The sequence below is a fragment of the Oryctolagus cuniculus genome, chromosome 11, assembly GCF_051225735.1.
Source record: "Oryctolagus cuniculus isolate XC-2025 breed Fujian yellow rabbit chromosome 11, ASM5122573v1, whole genome shotgun sequence".
Taxonomy (NCBI): domain Eukaryota; kingdom Metazoa; phylum Chordata; class Mammalia; order Lagomorpha; family Leporidae; genus Oryctolagus; species Oryctolagus cuniculus.
This window is the reverse complement of record NC_142877.1, coordinates 38,084,750-38,102,707: the sequence shown is the minus strand read 5'-3', so window position 1 is coordinate 38,102,707 and position 17,958 is coordinate 38,084,750. Positions and strand designations below refer to the sequence as shown.

Genomic DNA, 17,958 nt, shown 5'->3' with positions numbered 1-17,958 from the left:
ATGCAGGTACACTGGAACAAGTGGCTTTTCTTGTGGGCAGAGGCAGACTGGCATAAATTCGCCTCCAAGGGCTGTGTCCTTACTTCACACGCAGCCCGCACATGTGAGCCACAAACACTTCTCCTCTCATCTAGGTCACTTTTTTTTTTTTTTTTTTGATCCTAAGGCAGGGTAGGGGGAGGGAAATGGCTTTTTTAAAATTCTGGAAAGAAACCCTTACAATGAATGCAAATTCTTGTAAAATTGTAAATTGAGATTTAGAGATCAAAGTCTTTTGTAAAATGTTGTAAAATGTAAATTGAATTTTGGGGCAGATGTCTTTATAAAATGTTCAACAGGTTATATGAATGAATCCTATTAAAATCCCTTCACGCTGGGGAATCCAAATTCCAGGTGAGTTTATGTTCTAGCAAGCACGCGTAATGAGTATTGATAAACATACGGGTGCTGGGGCTAATATTGCCCACAAGGCTGCCAGCAGAGAGCCACTTTTGAGATGTTAGGGAGCACTGGTTTATAATTTTCATACAGGGTAAGTTTCAAGCACATTTATGAAATTGTATACCAAAAGCTGATGAAATATTTTAAAATCCTACCTCCTTCAGAGTACTACAGTAGCACAGTACTCATGCCTTTATGATTGATCGCACTATACTCAAGTACAGTGTGTCTGTTTGCTTGTCTGTCTTCCCCCAGAGCTGGATCAGGATCACCTTCATGGTAAAAGGCTCCAAAACCCCTTGCCCCCATCTCCAGGATCCAATTTTCTTCTTCCTGGGATGACAGCCATAACTGTGCTACTTCCATGTCTGGCCATAGAATATCTTGAGTGATTAGCCACATGTGCTCTCTTTCAACATGGTACAGGAGACTGAGGTATAAGGAGCCCAGATCTAACTTACTACTCAGAAGAGAGTTATTGGGCCAAGAATGTCTGTGTTTAACTTTACACAAGTGAGCTATACCGCATGTCAAAGCACTGTGATTTGGAGATGTTTGTTGAGCAGCTGCTATTACTCGTGGTGATGAGTACAATCTTCAAGGCAGGGATGTCTGCTTCATATGGCATCATTATTTGCCTTGCATAGAGTAATTTTGCTCAACTGATATAAAAATGTTTCTTGAAAATTGAATATTTGAGAGTGGAGGATGGAGATAGAGGAGAGGAGAGGAGAGGGGAGGAGAGGAGAGGAGAGGAGAGGGGATGGGAGGAGAGGAGAGGGGAGGGGAGGGAAAAGGAGGAGAGAAGAGAAGAAGAGAGAAGGGAGAGAAAGAAACAGGTTGCCAGCTACTGGTTCACTCTCCAGATGCCCACAGGAGCTGGAAACTCTATCCGGGACTCCCGCATGTATGTCAGGGACCCATTTACTTGAGCCACCTCCACTGTCCCCAGGGTCAGCGTCAGCAGGAATCAGGAGCTGAAGGTGGATATCAAAATCAGGTACTCTGATAGGGAATGTGGAAGTCTCATCTGGCATATTAGCTACTAAACCATATACTGACCCCAGTGCTTTTTAAAATTTTACTTTTCTTTTTGAAATATTTATTTATTTGAAAGGCAGAGTGATGGGTGGAGTAAGGGGAAAGGGAGAGAGAGTAAGGTGGTGGGGGGAGAAAGAGATCTCTCCCATATGCTGGTTTACTCCCTAAGTGCCAACAATAGCCAGGAATGATCCTGACCAAAGCCAGGAGGCTGGAGCTCATCTAAGTCTCCCACATGGGTGGCCGGAGCCTCTGCACTTGGGGCATTTTTGTCCTGCTTTCCTAGCTGTATTAACAGGTACCTGGATCAGAAGCAGAGCAGCCAGTTCTTGAACCAGAACTCTGATACTCCGCACAAAAAAAAAAAAAAAAAAAAAAAAGAGAAAAAAAACCTTTTTTATCTTTCAATTGCATTTTCTTTGAAGTTCTTGAAGTTTCTCATATATGTGTTTTAATATAGATTTGGGAAGTAAAAAATCTGACTTTTTCTGAGTGTAGAGATGACTAGAATTTAGGCATTGTGGTGGAATGTTATGTATTCACAAACCCCATTTCCTTGTCTTCCTGGACATACCAATAGACTACATTTCCAAATATCCTATACAGGTAGGTACAGACATGTGACTGATTTAAGCCAATATAATGTGGATTGCAAGTGTTGTGTTCCCCTTCCAGATTTAGCCCATAGAAACTTCTTTTGCCTGGTGCGCCCTCTTTCCCTTGTGTGTTGTCTGGCTGTTTGGCTGTTTCTGCCCAGGGTAACTTTAAAGCAACAATCAGCCTATGTCCCTAGAGCAGAGCCCCTCCCTACCTTCTCTTACCTCTAGTAAAGAACACCCTGGCTAGGATATTGTGTGATTGTGAGACAAACTTTTTTTTTTTTTAATTTTTTTTGACAGGGAGAGTTAGACAGTGAGAGAGAGAGAGAGACAGAGAGAAAGGTCTTCCTTTTTCCATTGGTTCACCCCCCCAAGCGTTGCGGCCAGCACGCTGCTCCCGATCCGAAGCCAGGAGCCAGGTGCTTCCTCCTGGTCTCCCATGTGGGTACAGGGACCCAAGCACTTGGGCCATCCTCCACTGCCTTCCTGGGCCACAGCAGACAGAGAGCTGGACTGGAAGAGGAGCAACCGGGACAGAATCTGGTGCCCTAACCGGGACTAGAACCCGGGGTGCTGGCGCTGCAGGCGGAGAATTAGCCTAGTGAGCCATGTTGCCGGCCAAGATAAACTTTTTTTAAAAAATTGTATAGTATTCAGCCATTGGAATTTAGGCTTTTGGGCAGATGTGGTTGTGAAATGCTTTGACCTACTGTTTGGGATACCTGCATTTCATATAGAGGAACCTGGGATCTAGTCTTGCCTCGAATTCTGATTCAGCTTCTTACTAGTGTGCCTGGGAGGCAGCAACTGATATCCCAAGTACTTGAGTTCCTGTTCCCCATGTGGGAGACCTGGATCAAGTTCTGTCTCCTGGCTTCAATCATTTGCAGGCATTTAGAGAGTGAACCAGTGGATAGAAGACCTATCTTTCCATATCTCTCTACCTTTCAAATAAATAAGTAAAACTTAAAGAAAAAATAATAATGTTTTTAAAATTTGAGAGTTAGTTCCAGGAGCTTCTATTGCCTTAACTAATACAGGAGATAATGTCCTAGGGGTATATGGGTATGGGCAAGGGTAGCAAACCTTCTCTTTAGAGGGCCAGATAGCAAATATCCGTCAATGTAATTGGCCATAAAGTCCCTGTTGCAACTACTCAGCACTGCTATCTCAATGGGAAAGCAGTTGTAGAAAATATGTGAGGGATGGGTGTTTGGCCTAGTGGTTAAGATGTCATGCCCACTTCCTATTTCAGAGTACCTGGTTCCAGATCCTGACTCCAGCTTCCTGGAGTAGACCTTGGGAGGAAGTAACAATGGCCCAAGTAATTAGGTTCCTGCCACCCAAGTGGATTGAGTTCCTGGATCCCAAGCCTTGGCCCAATCCTGACCATTGTGGGCTTTTGGGGAGTGAATCGGAGGATGGGAGCTCTGCCCATCAATATCTCAGCCTCTCAAATAAATAAATAGAAATTTAAAAAAAGAAAATATGTCAATGAATAGGTATGGATGTGTGTGTGTGAGTGTGTGTGTGTTTTAATAACAGATGAGCTGGAGCATATGATTTAGCTTGGCAATGCTGCTCTCAGAGACTGAACATCTTGTCGCTTTGTCTCTGATGCTATATGTGAAGGCATTATAGCAAAGTAGAGTTAGATGGATTACACTGAGTAGCTGTGTAACCCTTTGTGCAAATTATTTTACCTCTCTGAGTCTGTTTCCTGATCTTTAAACGGGAGTAAGGATGTCTACTGTTGTGAAGTTCAACTATCACTTCCGCATGTAGGACGAGGTATGTAGTTCCCTGTCTATCTGATTGATGAAGGGTTCCATATTCTGTCCACGAGGGCAGGAGTCTAATCTGCCACCTTCGCATCTGAATTCATATACAGTAGGCACTCCATAAATATCCATTCAACTAATGCAACTTTGACAAAACTATTGCAAATCATAGCTCAAAGGAGCCTTCGAGGTAAACGCTAAGCCTCATGAAAACACAAACAAAGTCCACAGTGTTGTTCCATTAAAAGCTCTTTTGAACTGTGAAGGAGTCCCAGGGCTCACAAGTGAGAAAACCACCACCCTCCGAGGCATTCCCAGGCTCTCTGCCCCTGAAGGCAGCTGCAAGGCTTGTGGGACACCTGGACCTCTCTGGCAGCCCTCTGCTTCCCAGTGACCCAGTACACACAAAATGTGTGAAGACGAGGGGACCCCTGTGAAGCTCTCTGTGCTCCACCCTCAGTGACCCCAAATGTATGAGACCGCTGAGCACGTGGCTTTCTGAGGAGACCATGGAATTGTATTCCCAAGGCAGTGCTGTCATTTTCCAGAACAAGGGTAGAATGCCTGTGAACTACTTGGAAGGATTCCTGGTGCTTCCCAGTGACATGGCAGCTCTTCTGCTCTGTTTCTGTTGTGATACTACAATATGGTGCCTTGCTCCTCCACTGGGTTCTGCAGATAGCTAGCCTTGTGCCTTTTGTCTGTATTCAGAAAGGTATCCCTGGCCGGCGCTGCGGCTCACTAGGCTAATCCTCCGCCTTGCAGCGCCGGCACACTGGTTCTAGTCCCGGTTGGGGCGCCAGATTCTGTTCCGGTTGCCCCTCTTCCAGGCCAGCTCTCTGCTATGGCCAGGGAGTGCAGTGGAGGATGGCCCAAGTGCTTGGGCCCTGCACCCCATGGGAGACCAGAAGAAGCACCTGGCTCCTGCCTTCAGATAGCCGCGGTGCGCCGGCCGCAGCGCGCTGGCCGCGGCGGCCATTGGAGGGTGAACCAATGGCAAAAGGAAGACCTTTATCTCTGTCTCTCTCTCTCACTGTCCACTCTGCCTGTCAAAAAAAAAAAAAAAAAAGATATCCCTTTATTCTTTTTGCTTTGTTACAATTATTTCTGTGCAGACTCTGGGACATAAAATAAAATCTCAGGGATGTACAGTAAAGCTGGAGAAGAAAAGTTTCCTAATTAGAAGATTATATGTTATATAACATATAAGTTATTTTCAAATTTCCTACAAATAATTTGTAGGCAGGAAGAGAACAAACTGTTAGGTTGGAATTTAATCTCAGAATCCAGATTGTGAAAGGGATCATAGAATTTTCTAGCTTCTTTTTACAGATGAGGCTCAGAGAATTAAATAAGCAGTCTGAATATCACAGGGGGACTTGGTGGAAGCATCAAGTTTTCTTTTAAGGATTTATTTATTTATTTGAGAGGCCGAATTGTAGAGAGAGAGGGAGAGACAGAGAGAAAGAGATAAAGAGATCTTCTGTCTACTGGTTTATTCCCCAGATGGATGCAACAAGTCAGAGTTGAAGCCAGGATCCTGGAACTCCATCCAGGTCTCTCACGTGGGTGGCAGGGACCCAAGTACTTGGGCTGTCTTCTGATGCTTTCCGAGGCATATTAGCAGGGAGCTGGATCAGAAGTTGAGCAGCCTGTACTCAAACCTGTACTCATATGGGATACCTGCCTCGCAGGCAGCAGGGGGCTTAACCTGCTGTGCCACAAGGCTGGCTCCAAGCATCATGTTTTCTAACTTCAAGATCAATGCTCTTTCTACTTTTGAAATCAAATGTTCAAAAATTAAAGTATGCTACACCCACAGCAAAGAGGACCTGTCTTAGGTGAGTGGCTCAATGGAGTTTTTACATTTAGATCAAGAAACCAGACGCTGCCAGCATCCCAGAAGTCCACGGAATGTAAAATATTCTGACTTCCATCAGGACACATTAGATTTGCCTTTTCAAAAGATTAGAAAAATGAATTTTACACTATGCATTCTTTTGTATTTGGTGTCTTTTGTTGTTTTCTATCCCTGTCTATTTCTAGTATTATTGAAAAGACACACAGAGATCCTTGTGGTAGATTTTTTTTTAAATGATGGTAGTTTTATTCCTCGTTGTTTTCAGGCCCTTTACAGTGTGATTTTGCAGCTTCTCAAATCACAAATGAAGGCTTCATACCTCTTGACTCTGGGCTGGCCTGGTGATTTGCTTCGACTAACAGAATGCAGCAGAAGTGATGCTATGCCAGTCCTTCAACTAGGCTTCAAGAAGCCTTACATGCTTGCTCTCTCTGCCTCTGTCCATGTCTCTCCCTCTCAATCACTCTGTGCATCTCAGAGCTTTGCCACTGCTACGTGAATAACCTAGAACTTGACTTCTGAAGGGGACCTAATACCCCTGTGGTCCCAGCTGACACCAGCCTAATCCCAGAAACAAAAAGTTGGCCTGGAGCTAATCACAAGCACATAAAGTAACCTAAGCCCCGCCTAAACAAAACAATAGGCTGAGTAGAAGGCTGTCGTTGTGTGTGGGGTGGTCTACCACATAGTAACAGCTACCCAATGTAACTCTTCACCCCAGATTCCTCAGTGTGTATCTCCTAAGAGTAAGAATATTCTACACCATCACGATATAATTACCATACTTAGGACATTTAGTATTCATACAATAAGACCACAAAATTTATCATCCATATTATGAAATTATCCATATTATGAAATTTCTAATTGCCCCTACAGTAACATTTGTGGCTACTTTTTTCTAGCTAGGATAGAAGTGAGAATTCCTTATTCCATTAAATTGTTATTGTCATGTCTCTTTATCACTTTTTGTTCTTGAATGGTCCCTGTCTCTCCTTCTCCCTCTTTTTCTTTTGGACCTTCATGCCATTAACATTTTTTTAAAAAACAAAAATAAACAAGCAAAAAAAAAAAAAAAACCTAGGTTGATCTTGCAGAATGATCTTTTGTTTATACTTGCAGTGATCTTTTCTTCAGGATTAATTTCAGATTATGCACTTTGGGCAGCAATATTGCCCAACATTTGCATGCAGGCCGTGATGCCGGTATGTCCAAGTATTGGGAAATCTGTTTCAAGAAGAGATCCTCACTAATTTTTCTGAAGATAAATGTCATGAGTTCTTTTTTTTCAAAATTGTATATTTATTTATTTGAAAAGCAGAGAGAAAGAGGGAGAAAGGAATCTTCTACCTGCTAGTTCACACTCCAGATGCCTGCAAGGACCAGGACCAGGCCAGGCCAAAGGCAGGAGCCCAGGACTCCATCTGAGTCTCTCCCAAAGATGGCAGGGGCCCAATTACATAGGCCATCATCTGCTGCCTTTCCAGGTGCATTAGTAGGGAGCTGGATGGAACGTGTAACAGCTGGGACTCTGACTGGGCACTCAGATACGGGATGCAGGCATCCCAAGTGGTGGCTTAGCCCTTAACCCACAGAGCCGTAACACCCATCCTGAAAGAGTTATTGATTGAGAATATGTTGGACACATTTTATGTGGAAAGGAGAAAACAGGAGTCCATCTAATTTCCTGGGAAGAAATCTACTTCACTTTCTTCCAAGTTGTTTGCCAATATGGTCCAGCTTCCTCAGGGCAGTGTATTGGGACTGTATTAGAGGGTGACTCTCCTCAGGGTGAACTCCATTAATCAGTTATTTTGTTGGCTCTAATCAAAGATCATTATCAATTCATTCTTAATAATTTAGTCTCAAAGTCCTTTTTTATTCTGTCTCTCTTTCTTAAGAGCCAAATCAGTCATAGTATAATAAAAGGGAGAATTAAATTTGTAATTAATTAAAATTGTCTTTAATTTTTTGAAAATAATAAATACCTTAGCTTTATATGATGTGTTTTTTTTTTTTTTAAAAAGGATCTAAATCTACCTTAAGGAGATTTAAAAGAGCTCAAATAAAGAAAAAAACCAACAGGCCAGGAATGTTCACTCTTTTAACAATTAAAAGAAATTGAAATATTTTCTGCAACTCCAGGTAAGATGGCATCTTAAAGAAAGCTATACTGGTTAGTTTACATTCAGAGGAGAATTTATTGCAGCAGTTCTTCAGCAGAGAAAGATCAAAATAACACCTCTGAGATGCCACATCAGAGACATCTCCACTCCAAATAGCTTTGCGACTGACTGGTTCTAACATCTTTACTAATAAACACAAGATCTCATCATCCATGCTTGTGGCAAAGATTTCACAATGACTGAGGAGGGTGTAGGGCCTCATTTGTGAACCAGATGTGTCCAAACTGAAATCTGAAGATTCTCACTTGTAAACTCTAAACAGGATGATGAAAGTTAAATGAGAAAGAGCCTTGTGGAAGAATGAACATGAAAAAGCTGTTTATGTATTTGGACCTCAAATTTGGGATGGTTGTTATAAAGTTTGGGATTCTTTATTTACCTGCTGTCTAACTTGGTTCTGACATTGCAGTTCAGTAAATAACTGTTGGCTTTTATCCATAATAAAGGGCAAACAAATTTCCTTTTTTGGGACCCCAAGAGGCAAATAATATTTTAAAAGCATGTTTTGGTTACTCGGAAAGACTGAAGGATAAACCAGTCTCACACTTTGGTGGGCGTGTGTGTTTCTGGGAATAAGCAGCATGTGATGGTGGTGTCAGGTGTGGCTATACTGAAACTTCACTTTTGTACCCATGTCAGTCAGGGAAAGCAACACTGGCTGTTTTTTTTTTTTAATATTTATTTTATTTATTTGAAAGACAGTTACAGAGAGAGGTTGAGCCAGAGAGGCCAGTCTTCCATTGTGCTGGTTCACTCCCCAGATGACTGCAATGGCCAGAACTGAGCTGATCCAAAGCCAGGAACCAGAAGCTTCTTCCAGGTCTCCCATGTGGGCACAGGGGCCCAAGGACTTGGGCCATCTTCTACTGCTTTCCCAGGCCATAGCAGAGAGCTGGATCAGAAGAGGAGCAGCCATGACTCAAACCATCGCTCATATGGGATGCCAGCGCTGCAGGTTGGGGCTTTAACCCACTGCGCCAGAGCACCGGCCCCAACACTGGCTGTTTTTAAAGAACACCTTCCCACTCCCAAAACTCAATGGCTTAACACAATAAAAGTTCATTTCTTGCTTATGCAATGGTATTTTCAGTATTTAAAGGTATTCATAGGACATCATTCCTTTGATTAAGGGACCCAGACTTCTTTTGTTTAGTGGGTATACGTGTTCTAGAACATTCATCTAGCAGACAAAGGAAGAGGAAAAGAGTATATTGAGGGTTGCTCAGGGTATTTTAAGGACTGGACCACATGCCATTGGTCAGCACTCAGTTGCAGAGCAGCATCCAACCTCAAGAACAACTGGGAAATGGAGTGTTTTTTTTTTTTTTTTTTTTTTTTTTTTTTTTTTACCGGCAGAGTTAGACAGTGAAAGAGACAGAGAGAGAGTTATAGGCAGTGAGAAAGAGGCAGAGAGAAAGGTCTTCCTTCCATTGGTTCACCCCTCAAATGGCCGCTATGGCCGGCGCACTGCGCTGATCTGAAGCCAGGAGCCAGGTGCTTCCTCCTGGTCTCCCATGTGGGTGCACTTGGGCCATCCTCCGCTACCCTCCCGGGCCACAGCAGAGAGCTGGCCTGGAAGAGGAGCAACCGGGACAGAATCCGGCACCCCGACTGGGACTAGAACCCCAGGTGACGGCGCCACAGGCAGAGGATTAGCCAAGTGAGCCATGGCGCCTGCCCAGATATGGAGATTTCTGTATGCTTAGGAATGATAATAATAAAAAAAGTATGTTGTGTTGCTTCTACATTGGCGTTATTTCTGCCAAAACTCTACTCATTGTCACCAGTTTGTGAACAAAAGCTTCTAGTGTTGTGGAGGAAGTTTAGTAGCAGCCAGCATTTTTTTCCCCTATAACTCTGATAGGAAACAATTTTAGCTTTGTGGGACAAGATCATTCTAGGTGTGGATTCACCAAACTGTTTGTTATTTTTGGGCATATGGAAGAACTGCATTTCCCAGCTAGGTGAGGTAATGTGACTGAATTCTAGAACCAACTTATTCATTTCTAGACCTGGTTCCTGAAGTATTCCAGGCTATCCTCCCCCCCTTTTCCCCCATTCCTCTCCCTTCTTCCCTCTCCTTCTTACCTCTTCCTTTCCTTCCTTTCTCTCTCTCTCTCCCATCTCCCCCTCCCCTCTGTTCCATCCCCTCCCTGTTCCCTCTGTCCCCTCCCTTTCTCTCTCCCTCTGCTTCCTCTCCATCTCCCTCTTCTTTTCTGCTGGTTGGATGCAAACAATACAGTTTAAAACTCTAGGGTCTTTTGAAATGGCAGTCAGTGCAGAGAAGGAACATTGATTTCTTGAATGACCTTGTAGGTCAGAAGCCTCCTTCCTTCCTGCTCCACAAGCCTGCACTGGCAAAAAAATCACACTTATTATGTTAAGCCACTGAAAATTCACAGGTATTTGTTTCAGCAGCTAGAGTTGCCCTGTCTAATAAAAATATATAATCCTTGAAATTAAAATCACCAGCCTATGCACTTATTACCTAACTTTATCTTCTGAACCCTCTAAAATTTGCATGCCACTCCTTGAAAATAAATCCCCATTTGAAAATCAAGGAAACAACCTCAGAGAAGGAAAATGCCTCTCAAGCAGGTGCCGTGAGTTAGAGCAGGAGCTGGGGCCTGAGCCAAACATGCCCCAGTTGCAGACTGGCAGATTTCCAGGAAAGCTGTCCACACATTTAGTCCACTGGGAACTGCAGTACCAGCTCCTCACAGGACCATCAAGTAGCTTAACAGACCCTGCCAATGTCCTTTATCACCTTGGCCACACTGAGAGATGCAAGGATCCCCCATGCTGATCACCTGTGACTCTGCCTGAGGGGGTTCTCAGGCCATAAGATTACATCCCTGTTCCCACCCTGCTGGTTGCTGTGAGACCACTGCTGAACTGACGACAGACATGTATGTCTGGTCAATACCTTGATTTCCTTCCTTGTTGGTCTAACAGTTGGTATGTTCTGCAGTCTCCTAGAGGACCCTCAGAGGGAATGGTCCTCAGTTTCCCCAAACGCTAACCTGCCCATTAACTCTGCATCTTGGTCCCTTCCCTCTCACGGTCATTCCCCCCTTCCATTTTTGATAATTTGGCAAAGAGTTGGCTATGCACTGTTCCCCCCAGTTCATAGGCTGAAGCCCCAGTGCCCAGTGGGATGGCTTTGGAGTTGATTAAGTCATCAGGGTGGAACGCTCATGAATGGGATTTGGGATTAGTAAGAAGAGGGAGGCAAGAACTTGCCTCCTCTTTGCGGTGTGCAAGAGCAGCAGAGAAGCGAGAAGACAGCCTCATGGCACATGGAACCAGCCAAAACTTTGGTCTTGGACTCCTTGCTTTCAGAACTGGGAGAAATAAAGGGCAGCAGTTAATGGTGCTGTTTTAGTCTGCCGGACAGAGAATAAGGAGAGGCATGGACAAAGACCTGAGTTGAAGGGGGATATGTTAGAAGAGAGTTTCAGGTAAAATATTCATTACTTACAAACAGTCCTAGGGATAGGAAAGGGCTTGGGATGTGCCAGGCATAGAAATGAGGCTTGCACTGCTGGACTGAGAAGAAGCACACGGCAGGGTGTGTGTGTGTGTGTGTGTGTGTGTGTGCTTGGAGAGGTGGGTGTGAGCCAGCTCCCTAGGGCGTTTGTATTTATCTTAAAGATGGAGCGACAGCAAAAAGACGAAAGATAAGCATAGGAGCGATTTGTCTGACTTATGTCTCCAAAGTTCAGTATTTGATCTTTTCAGAAAATGTGTAACTCCTTTTGGGCAGAAGACAGCACAGATACTCCACAAGGTCTACCCTTGAGCTCCCTCTTGCAGGCAAGGCTGGACCCGGCGGGCTGTGCCGTACATTTTCTAGAAGGTCTGTTCTGTTTCTCCTTCCATTCTCAAAGGGCTGGCGGTGGTGGTGCTGGATGGGTGAAGGTGCCCTCACTGTTTTCAGATACATTTGGCCCCTATTCTATCTGAAAACAGTTCCATTGCCAGCTACCCTATGCCAAATCTGAAATGGATTTATTCCAATTGGGAAGAAAATACTAACTCACTATTAAAATGGTATTTTCCCCACACTTTGACCACACCAAATAAATATCCTTTTGCACAACACCCTGTTAAAATTACTAAGGAGGCCCCAGCAATATATCTGTGCCCAAGGGGAGAATTCTATTACAAAGGTGGACAAAATGGGCCCTTGAAAGCTCCGTCAAGTAATCTTGAAAATGGCAGAGGGAAACTGTGAGCTCGAGATGTAAAATAATTGAACCAAAGTGGCTCAGCAGGCAAAACAGCAACTGAGTCTCCCTCGCTGGCTTCCCATCAAAGGCAGGGAATTCTGCTGTGAAAGTGATGAGGTTGTTTTAGATTTCGAACTAAGATGTTTCAAAATTACAGGAACCTTTTGGGAACCCAAAAGCAATCAGTGCTCAAAAGGCTGATTAAGTCTGTCTTGAAACATATAGATGATAGAGTCATATTATTTGAGTTATTATATTCATGAGGATTCTGAGAGGTCATGTGACATTTTTAAGTTTTATATGAAATGATCTTACAAAACTGTTTTTGGTGTGAACACATGTGACAAGCATTTGAACAAACACTTTATTCCCTTGGAGACAACCCATGTATTTTGGTTTCAGAATGGATTTAAAGATTTGGGTCAGAAATGCTTTTAAAATATGAGCTTCTCCTTAGAGTTTCTTAATTTCTTACTCCGAATCACTCTTGGCCCTATCCCTTTTCTGAAGTTTAAAGAGATGGTTTGACAGTACAAATTACCTTCTTTGTTTTCCATTTAGCAGAGCTTGTGGTTTTTATGGGCATATAAACTATTTTTATAACGTAATTCTCTGCAAGTTGTGGCATGAAGGAAAATAGGCATGGGCTATAAAAAATGTGTGCTAAATCACTGCTAATTAAAAATGCAGCTATTTATCATGCAAACAGAATCAAATAATTTCTTTTTTAATATTTTAGTTTAATTTTGTTTTATATACATGGAGTTACATTTTATTAGGACAGACTCTAATTTCAAATGCATTGAGGCAGTTGGAAATGCAGAACCTTCCAGCATCTAAACAAGATCCTAAAGTTTGATCCTGAGCTTTGAGATGGGTGATTGTGTATGAAACAGATACATCTGCTTGGGTCATCTTGTAAGATTGCTGAAAACAGATATTTTACTTCATTTTAATTTATCTTTATATTTTAAAGATTTATTTGAAAGTTAGAGTTACAAGAAGAGGAAGGGAGGGAGGGAGGGAGAGAGAGACAGAGAAAGAGAGAGAATCTTTCATCAGCTGGTTTACTCCTCAAATGACTGCAATAGCTGGAGCTGGGCCAGGCTGAAGCCAGGAACCTGGAACTCCAACGGGTCTCCCATGTGGGTGCAGGGACCCAAGCTCATGGGTCGTCTTCTACTGCTTTCCCAGGAACATTAGCAGGGATGGATCAGAAGTAGACCAGCCAGGAGTGTGCTCAAATGGGCACTCTCATGGGATGCTGGCATTCCATGTGGCAGCTTAAGCTGCTGCACCCAATACTGGCCCCTAATTTATCCTAATTACAGTTTCTTTACATTCACTTTATAGAGGCAGTTCAAATCATGGCATTATCAACCTACTAATCCTCTGTGTGGTCATAAAGTGGGGATAATAATACTGTTTACTTACATTGCTGTTGCATGCTTTAATTCAGTTAATACAAGATCTGGAACAGTGACTGGGTAACATCCAATGCACATTATTTATTTTTCCCAACCCCTGGCATCTAGTTATAATGCATGTACTTTATTCTTAGTAGCTGCTTTAAAAAAAAAAAAAAAAAAAAAAAAAAAAAAAGAGGCCGGCGCCACGGTTCACTAGGCTAATCCTCCGCCCAGCACACCGGGTTCTAGTCCCAGTCGGGGCGCCGGATTCTGTCCCGGTTGCCCCTCTTCCAGGCCAGCTCTCTGCTGTGGCCCGGGAAGGCAGTGGAGGATGGCCCAAGTGCTTGGGTCCTGCACCCCATGGGAGACCAGGATAAGTACCTGGCTCCTGCCTTCGGATCAGCGTGGTGCGCTGGCCGCAGCGCGTCAGCCACGGCAGCCATTGGAGGGTGAACCAACGGCAAAGGAAGACCTTTCTCTCTGTCTCTCTCTCTCACTGTCCACTCTGCCTGTCAAAAAATTTTAAAAAAAGAAAGAAAAACACTTTTTTAGTCATTTATTCGATAGGTAGAGAGAAACAGATTTACAGAGAGCTTCCACCCACTGGTTTGCTCTCCAGATGCCCACAATGGCTAGGACTGCACAAGGGCCAAAGCTGAAAACTCAGTCCTGGTCTACCACCTGGGTGGCAAGGATCCAGCTACTTGAGCCATCACTGCTGCCTCCTGGGGTCTATGTTAGCAGGAAGCTGGAGTCAGGAGCCAGAGTTGGAAATTGAACCCAGGTACTCCAATATGGGATGTAGGCATCAAATGGCTAGGTCAAATGCCTGCCCCAGTAACTGCTTATTAATGAGAAATCTGGTAAAACAGACCTTTTGCAGAATTCAAATGGTAAAATAGACATTTTTCATGAACTCAGGGAGTCCAGTGAAGCTCATTGAATGCACGTTTATAATACCCTTTGTGTGTTACAGTGAGCCATCTTGGTAAGCTGCAGACGGAGGTACCGACCTGTGAGATTTGAGTGTGTGTGTGTGTATGTATGTATGTGCGTATTTAAAAAGATTTTATTAGCCGGTGCTGCGGTTCACTAGGCTAATCCTCCGCCTTGCGGTGCCGGCACACCGGGTTCTAGTCCTGATCGGGGCGCTGGATTCTGTCCCGGATGCCCCTCTTCCAGGCCAGCTCTCTGCTGTGGCCAGGGAGTGCAGTGGAGGATGGCCCAAGTGCTTGGGCCCTGCACCCCATGTGAGACCAGGATAAGTACCTGGCTCCTGCCGTCGGATCAGCGCGGTGCACTGGCCACAGCGCGCCAGCCGTGGTGGCCATTGGAGGGTGAACCAACGACAAAAGGAAGACCTTTCTCTCTGTCTCTCTCTCTCTCACTGTCCACTCTCCCTGTCAAAAAAAAAAAAAAGATTTTATTTATTTCATTTGAAAGGCAGAGTTAGAGGAGGAGAAGAAAAAGAGAGATTCCATTCATCCACTGGTTCGCTTCCCAAATGATCATAACAGATAGAGCTGGGCCAAGCCCATGCCAGGACGCATGCCTCTGCCTCTCTGTAACTCTGCCTTTCAAATAAATAAATAAATCTTTAAAAAATTATTATTTCAATTGTATGCTTTTATAGTATGTTGCGTGATAATTCTGTACATGCATTCAATGTGTAATGATCAGATTAGGGTAGTCAGCATTTCCAGCTCTTAAACAATCTTTAAAATGTTTTTTTTATTGACACTTAATCATTGTACTTATTTATGATTACAGTGTGATATTTCCATACATGTGTAAAATGTGTATCACCCAATAGAGTAATCAGTGATTCTCTCTCCATGTCAATGCTTGTATTTGGAAACTTGAAGCTCCTCGCTTCTATTTTCTCATAAAGTACAAAATAAACTACCGCGTGTGGGGAAGCCGGAGAGTCGGCATGCCTCGGTGCGCGCAGCTGGTCGTGCGCCCCGCCGGCAGCGGGAAGACAGTCGGGAACTGATTGAGGTGGACGATGTGACGGAGGATGATTCCTTGCAGTTCGGTCCCACTGGAGGATTGGTAGCTTGCATGGAGCACTTTGCCAATAATTTTAACTGGCTAGAGCACGTCTTGGTCATGTAGAAGACGACTTACATCCTTTTTGACTGTGCAGGTCACACCGAGTTGTACACTCGCCTGTGATGAAGCAGCCGGTCCAGCAGCTTGAGCAGTGGGAGTTCCGAGTCTGTGGAGTTTTTCTTCCTGATTCTTAGTTCATGGCGGAGTCATTCAAATTTATTTCCGGCATCTTGGCTGCCCTGAGTGCCACGATCTCTCTAGAAATGCCACAGATTGACATCATGGCAAAGATGGATCTGCTGAGGAAGGAGAAGTTTCTAGATCCAGGCATGTATTCTTTGTTAGAAGATTCTACAAGTGACGTAAGAAGCAACCAATTCCAAAAATTGACTAATGCTATATGTGGACTGAGAGATGGCTGCAACATGGTTTGATTTTTACCGTACGATCAGTCAGATGAAGAACGCATGAACAATGTTACAGCATATTGATTTGGCCATTCAGTATGATGAAGACTTAGCGTTTAAAGAGCCTAAGGGACATGCCGTTGAATCTGCCTCTTTGCTTGGTGAATATTTTCAAGAATGCCAGAATGAATGAAGAGTTTGCTAAAACGTAACTCTAATGTGTGAAGAACTTGTGGTCAAATTGGCAGAACATTCTTCTCCTTGAAGGATACAGTAGTAGAAAGCTATTTATTTCCATGGAAAAAATGGTGCAGCAGCACGCCAGAATCAGGTTCTGAAACTGCTGCTGTGTAAAATGGAATCTTTTAGTATCATTTTAGCAGCATCAACTTAGATTTTTTTTTTTTAATTTTTGACAGGCAGAGTGGACAGTGAGAGAGAGACAGAAAAGTCTTCCTTTTTGCCATTGGTTCACCCTCCAATGGCCGCTGCGGCCGGCACGCTGCAGCCGGCACATCGCGCTGATCCGAAGCCAAGAGCCAGGTGCTTCTCCTGGTCTCCCATGAGGGTGCAGGGCCCAAGCACTTGGGCCATCCTCCACTGCCCTCCCGGGCCATAGCAGAGAGCTGGCTTGGAAGAGGGGCAACCGGGACAGAATTTGGCGCCCCGACCAGGACTAGAACCCGGTGTGCCGGCGCCGCAAGGTGGAGGATTAGCCTATTGAGCCACGGCGCCGGCCCAACTTAGATTTTAAAAGTCAAATTGGGGGCCAGTGTTGTGGGACGGCAGGTTAAGCCACTGCGTATGATGCTGTCATCCTGTATGAGCACTGTTTCAAATCCTGGCTGCTCCACTCTGATCCAGCTCCCTGCTAATGCCCCTGGGAAAGCAGAGGAGGATAGGCCAAATGTTTTCCGGCCCCTGCCGCCCAGTGTGAGACCTGGATGGAATTCCAAGCCCCCAGCTTTGCCCCAGCCCAGCTCAGCTGTTGCTGCCATTTGAGGAGTGAACCAGCAGATGGAAGAGCTCTCTCTCTCTGTAACTCTGTCTTTCAAATAAATATATAAATCTTTAATAAATTAATAAATAAAAGTCAAAATTGAAATGGAAAAAAATTATTGTGTGGGGCCAGCATTGTGGCGTAGCAGGTTAAGCTGCTGGTGCAGTCATCCCATATGAAGACTGCTTTGAGTCCCTGCTGTTCCACTTTCTATCCAGCTCCCTACTGATGCACCTGGGAAGTCAGCAGAAGATGGTCCAAGTGCTTGAGGCCCTGTCACCCACCTGGGAAACCTGGATGGAGTTCCAGACTCCTAGCTTCAACCTGGCTAGGCCCTGACCGTTGCGACCATTTGGGGAGTGAATGAGCAGATGGAAAATCTCTCTCTCTGTCTCTCTCTCTTTTTGTAACTCTGCCTTTCAAATAAATAAATAATACAATACAATGCAATACAATATAATACAGTACAATACATACTTCTCTCCTTCTAGTATCTCTTTAATTTTTTTTTTTTTAGTTTAGCACTTTCTCTTTTTAGGGAAAGGCTGAGAAAAGCAAATATAAATACCGAATAAGAAATATCAGGAAGTGAATTTCCCTCTGTCGTCAGAGCCAAGGCAGACCTGCTCCAAGGACTGGCAGTGTCTCCTTGCTGGAATCAAAGGGCACTGAAGTGGGATTCCAGCATGACATTTGCGGCACAGTATGTTCCTAACTGTGCTTCCAACTGTCAGAGATAGAAACGTCACATGGAGCCTTATAAATACGTACAATTTAATGGGTCTGTTTGAAAAAAAAAAAATTGCTTAAGAAAAAGAAAAAAAAATGGCACTGAACTCTTAAGACTTGCTGCTTCCTCCTATAACCATCATACCTCAATTTAAAAAGTGGGTGGGGGGTTATAATGGAAAGGTAACACTGGGCATTGAAAAAGGTCAGGAAGAAC

At 44.0% G+C, this 17,958-nt stretch overlaps 1 pseudogene; it reads left to right on the top strand.

Annotated features, from left to right (window-relative positions):
- LOC149123420 (GPN-loop GTPase 3 pseudogene) lies at positions 1–16,420 on the top strand (annotated as a pseudogene).
- Positions 16,421–17,958: the final 1,538 nt, after the last annotated feature.